This window comes from Anolis sagrei, chromosome 5 (assembly GCF_037176765.1).
Source record: "Anolis sagrei isolate rAnoSag1 chromosome 5, rAnoSag1.mat, whole genome shotgun sequence".
Classification (NCBI taxonomy): domain Eukaryota; kingdom Metazoa; phylum Chordata; class Lepidosauria; order Squamata; family Dactyloidae; genus Anolis; species Anolis sagrei.
This window is the reverse complement of record NC_090025.1, coordinates 104803940-104809938: the sequence shown is the minus strand read 5'-3', so window position 1 is coordinate 104809938 and position 5999 is coordinate 104803940.

Sequence of the window (5999 nt, the reverse complement as noted above, 5' to 3'; positions counted from 1 at the left end):
TGACTGGATGGCCCATGAGGTCTCTTCCAACTCTTTGATTCTATGATTCTGTGATTCTATATGCAGATCAGGCATGTAGCCGGGGGGGGGGGGGGCTTGGGGGGCTTCAGCCCCCCCCCCCCCCGAAATTCTCATGGTGGTTTGCGAAAAGGCCTTACTGGTGCATTATTTAAACTGTTATGTTTATTATTATGATCTGATCACCATGCTCAATATATCCCATATGCATGGGGGTATTGGGGTAATGATACAAAAGGTTTGCTAGGGTAGACCCTCTTTCACTCGGACTCAGCCCCCCCCCCCCCCCCCGAATCAAAATCTTGGCTACGGGCCTGATGCAGATGATACCACTTTGATGGCCGAAAGCGAAGAGGAGCCGAGGAGCCTTCTAATCAAGGTGAAAGAAGAAAGCGCAAAAGCTGGGTTGCAGTTAAACATAAAAAAAACCCCAAGATTATGGCAACAAGAATGATTAATAATTGGGAAATAGAGGGAGAAAAGGTGGAGGCAGTGACAGACTTTGTTTTTCTAGGTGTAAAGATTTCTGCAGATGCAGACCAGCCAGGAAATCAGAAGATGCTTACTTCTTGGGAGGAGAGCAATGACCAATCTCAATAAAATAGGGAAGAGTAGAGACATCACACTGGCAACAAAGATCCGCATAGTAAAAGCAATGGTATTCCCCGTAGTAACCTACGGATGTGAGAGCTGGATCACAGGGAAGGCTGAGCGAAGGAAGATAGATGCTTTTATATTGTGGTGTTGGAGGAAAGGTACGGGCACAGATGGCGCATAAGTTTAAATTGTGCAAATGCTCCCTGGTCACTGCTGAGACCTGGGGTTCCAGGCTCAGCGATTAATCCAAGATCACACCCAAGCTGCGAACCTGCGTCTACAGGGGGAGTGTAACCCCATCCAACACAGGCTGTAACCCAATGCCCTGTTTGGCCTTAATACTGACCAGGAGTACCTCTGTTTTGTCTGGATTCAATTTCAATTTGTTTGCCCTCACCCAGACCGTCACAGCGGCCAAGCACCAGTTCAGGACCTGAACAGCCACCTTAGTAGCAGGTGGGAAGGAGTGACAGAGTTGGACATCATGTGCGTACAGATGACACCGCACCCTGAAACTCCGGGTGATCTCCCCCAGCGTACCGTACATGGTAAATGTACAGTACATAGGGCCTATGAAAGAACTAGGCAAGATCATCAAGTGTAAAAATATACCACTGAATATTATAGTTAGGTTGTCCATGTCATCATATTTCCACTTTCTGTGTATGGTTGTGAAAACTGGACAATGACAAAGGCTGATAGAAACAAAATCAAGTCATTTGAAATGCCGTGCTGGAGAAGAGTTCTGCAGATATCGTGAACTTCCAGAAACACAAAGACATGGTCACAAGAACAAACCAAGCCTAGAAATCAAGATGACTAAATAGAAACTGCTGTATTTTGGACGTGTCATGGGGAAACATGACTCACTGCAATAGGCAGTAATGCTTGGTATGGTAAAAGGAAGTAGAAAAAAGAAGACCACATTTCAGATGAATGGGATCAAGAGTTGGAAGAGACCACAAGGGGAAGGGCCATCCATTCCAACCACCTGCCATGTAGGAAAATGCATTCAAAGCATTCCCAATAGCTGGCTATCAAGTCTCTAATGAAAAACTTCCAAAGAAGGCCCCCTTCACACTCCAAGGCAGCATATTTCACTATGAAACAACTCTTACTACCAGGAAGTTCTTCCTCTTTTCCTGCAGTTTAAATCCATTGGTCCTACTCTCTATAAGAGCAGAAAACAAGCCTGTTCATTTTCAAGATGGGATCCTTTCAGATAGTGAAATATGGCTATAATGTCCCTTCTTAAACTCTCTTCTCCAGGCTAAATATACTCAGCTCCTCATAGAGCATGGCTTCCAGAACCTTTACCATTTTGGTCGCCCTTCTCGGAATACATCCAATGACTTGGATAATAGAATAGAAGGCAAGTCAATCAAATTTGATAATATCTCAGAGGATAGGATCAGGTTCTAAAATGGCCTTAACAGATTACAGAGCTGGGACAAAGCTAAGAAATGAATTTAAACAGGGAGAAATGTAAGATACTACAAAAAACTGAGATGCTTTACTTATTTAGGGGATCCTCATAGCTTGAGGATGATGGTCTTCCCGAAGTGGTGTCTTGGTGGTGGGTCCGTAGGTTGCTGTGGAGTCCTATTCTTGATCCGCATGTTCTCCCGCAGTGAGGACATCATTTTCCAGAAGGAAGGTGATCCCGGTCAGGGTTGGCTTGGCACACCTTCCTCTTGGCACATTTCTCCCTTTCGACCTCCATTTGTGCCTCTTCAAATTATGCAGCACTGTTGGTCACAGCTGAACTCCAGCTAGAGCGCTCAAAGACCAGGGCTTCCCAGTTCTCAGTGTCTATGCCACAGTTCTTAAGGTTGGCTTTGAGCCCATCTTTAAATCTCTTTTCCTGCCCACCAACATTCCATTTCCCATTCTTGTATTCGGAGTAGAGCAACTGCTTTGGGAGACAGTGATCGGGCATTCGGATAACGTGGCCAGAGTTCAGGTGGTATTGTACTTCAATGTCAATGTTGACTTTTGTGGAGAGGTGGCTGTCAAGGTAGCGGAAATGGTCAACATTTTCTATCTTGGGGGACAAAAGTTACTAATGGGATGCCTTCATGGCTGTGCCAGCTGTAGCTAGGGAAAGGGGTGGCTGTTGCTAGGTGCAGTGGCCCTCTAGGATGTAATTGGACTAGCTGTGGCTAAATGAAGTTGGCTGCTGCTAGGTGTAGTGGCCCCTTGTGGTGTCACTGGATTGGCTGTGCCTAGACAAAGGAATAGCTGTGGCTTTGTGAAGTGGCCCTCTATGATGTCACTGGATTGGCTGTAGCTAAGTGAAGGATTTGTGGCTGCTAGGTGAAGCGGCCCTCTATGGATTTGTGGCTGCTAGGTGAAGCGGCCCACTGGATCAGCTGTAGCTAGGTGAAAATTTAGCTGTGGCTAGGTGAAGTGGCCCTCTGTGGTGCCATTAGCTGTGCCTAGCTAAAGAATTGTCTGTGACTAGGTGAAGTGGCCCTCTGTGGTGTCATTGGATCAGCTGTAGCTAGGTGAAAATTTAGCTGTGGCTGGCTAGGTGAAGTGGCCTTCTGTAGTGTCATTGGAATGGCTGCGCCTAGCTAAAGGATTGTCTGTGGCTAGGTGAAGTGGCCCTCTGTGGTGTCACTGGATTGGCTATGGCTTGGTGAGGGATTAGCTGTGGCTAGGTGAACTGGCTCTCTGGGGTGTCAATGGATTGGCTGTGGTTAGGCCAAGGATTGGCTGTTGCTAGGTGAAGTGGCCCTCTATGGTGTCACTGGATTGTCTGTGGCTAGACTGGCAGTTGCTAGGTGAAGCAGCCCTCTAGGATATCATTAGACTGGCGGCATCTAAGTAAAAGATTGGCTGTTGCTAGGTGGAGCGGCTATATGTGTTGTTATTGGATTGGCTGTGGCTAGGTGGAGTGGCCCTCTATGGTGTCACTGGATTGTCTGGTAATTGAAGGACTGGCATTTACTAGGTGAAGTGGCCCTCTAGGACAGGGGTCCACAAACCTTTTAAACAGAGGGCCAGGTCACTGTTGGAGGGCTGGATAATAATTTGAAAAAAGCATAAATGGATTCCTATGCACAGTGCACATATCCTATTTGTAGTGCAAAAAAAAAAACACTTTAAAACAATACAATAATTAAAATGAAGAACAATTTTAACAAATATAATCTTATTAGTATTTCAATGGGAAGTGTGGGCCTGCTTTTGGCTGATGAGATAGGGTTGTTGTTGTTGTGTGCTTTCAAGTCGTTTCAGACTTAGGTTGACCCTGAGCGAGGGCCAGTTAAATGACCTTGGAGGGCCGCATCCGGTCCCTGGGCCTTAGTTTGAGGACCCCTGCTCTAAGATATCATTAGATTGGCTGTGTCTAAGTGAAAGATTGGCTGTTGCTAGGTGGAGTGGCTATATGTGTCGTTACTGAATTGGCTGTGGCTAGGTGGAGTGGCCCTCTGTGATGTCACTGAGAAAGAAAGGTGATGTGTATGTGCTGGTACAGCTGTACCAGGAGCTCCAATTTTGTTTGCTTTGCATTTAATGTTTGTTATAGTCCTAAGTTTCAGGGACTCTGCAGATAGGTGGCTTCTTTTGGCTGCAATCATAGGGCAAGCCACCTGTCAATTATAGTTAGGTTCCCTGGTCCCGCCCCCTTTTTGGGTTTTGGAGGGAATAGGAGCCAGTTTGGGTTCAGTCCACACAGAGAAGCTTTTCATGCAGGACATAATACCAAGAGCTCCTGTAGAAAGCTTCATCTTCTACGGCTTGGCCGGGGAGATATACAGCCCACAGCTTGGCCAAGGATCATACAGCCTTACAGCTCCTTCGCTGAGGGACTTCAGTCAGCCATCACTGAAACCTGAACTCCTTTTTCCCTGGAAGTCTACAAAGCTCTGCTTGGTAAGGGTCACTTGTGGAAGCCAGAAGCAGTTGGGGCTCCACGCCATCAGAGGCAAAGACAGACTATCCAGATTAGCAGTTAAGGATTTCCCCATTAGTTACAGTTATGAAGATAGTGCCTGATCCCTGTGGACAAGATTGAGAGAGAGCCAATAGACCAGTGGTTCTCAACCTGAGGGTCGGGACCCCTGAAGGAGTCGCGAGGGGGTGTCAGAGGGGTCACCAAAGACCATCACAGACAGTATTTTCTGTTGGTCATGGGAGTTCTGTGTGGGAAGTTTGGCCTAATTCTATTGTTGGTGGGCTTCAGAATGCTCTTTGGTAGTAGGTGAACTATAAATCCCAGCAACTACAACTCCCAAATGTCAAGGTCTATTTTCCTCGAACTTCACCAGTGTTCACATTTGGGCATATTGAGTATTCGTGCCAAGTTTGATCCAGATCCATCATTGTTTGAATCCACAGTGCTCTCTGGATGTAGGCGAACTACAACTCTAAAACCCAAGGTCGATGCCCACCAAACCCTTCTAGTATTTTCTGTTGGTCATGGTAGTTTTGTGTGCCAAGTTTGGTTCAAGTCCATTGTTGGTGTAGTTCAGAATGCTCTTTGAATGTAGGTGAACTATAAATCCCAGCAACTACAACTCCCAAATGACAAAATCAATCCTCCCATCCCATCCCCACCAGTATTCAAATTTGGGCATATTGGGTATTTGTGCCAAATTTGGTCCAGTGAATGAGAATACATCCTGCATATCAAATATTTACATAACGATTCATAACAGTAGCAAAATTACAATTATGAAGTAGCAACTAAAATAATTTAATGGCTGGGGGTCACCACAACATGAGGAACTGTATTAAGGGGTCACGGCATTAGGAACGTTGAGAACCACTGCAATAGACTGTTAAGAAAGCCTTAAAGTACCTGTTTTGTTTTCATTAATAAAGAACTTTGTTGAACCTTTAAGCAATCTAAAGACTCTGTTTTAAGGAAATCCAAAGGCCTTTAATCTGAGGCAGCCCTGGCATCCCCGTTGGGCACACAGAATTTATGTCCTGTCTACAGTCTTATACACAGGCCCAGCGTGTGACAGCATAGTGTATATCAGGGGAGGGAAGGAAGGAAGGAAAGCATCACAAAGAGAGCCCTATTGCCAAGGAGAGGTTGTGAGGTAAGCCCTCTCAGAGCTGGAGAAGGGAGAAGGGGGAGAGAAAGGGAGGAAAGAAAGGGAAAAAGAAGGGACAGGAAAAGGAAGGAAAGAGAATAGGAAGAAAGAAAAAGGAGGAAAGAAAATAGGAAAAGAAAAGGGGGCTGGAAAGAGAAACATGGGACGAAAAGTGGGGGGGGGGGAGGCAAAGTGTGAGAAAAGTAAGTGCAGTAAGTCGACAGCGTTCCTGGTGAGGCGGCTATGGATGTTAATCCGCGTTCAAGCCTTGAGTCTCAGGGAGTCTGTGCGCTTCTCTGGCGCCCCCTGCCGGGCGATTGGGAGGGACCGGTG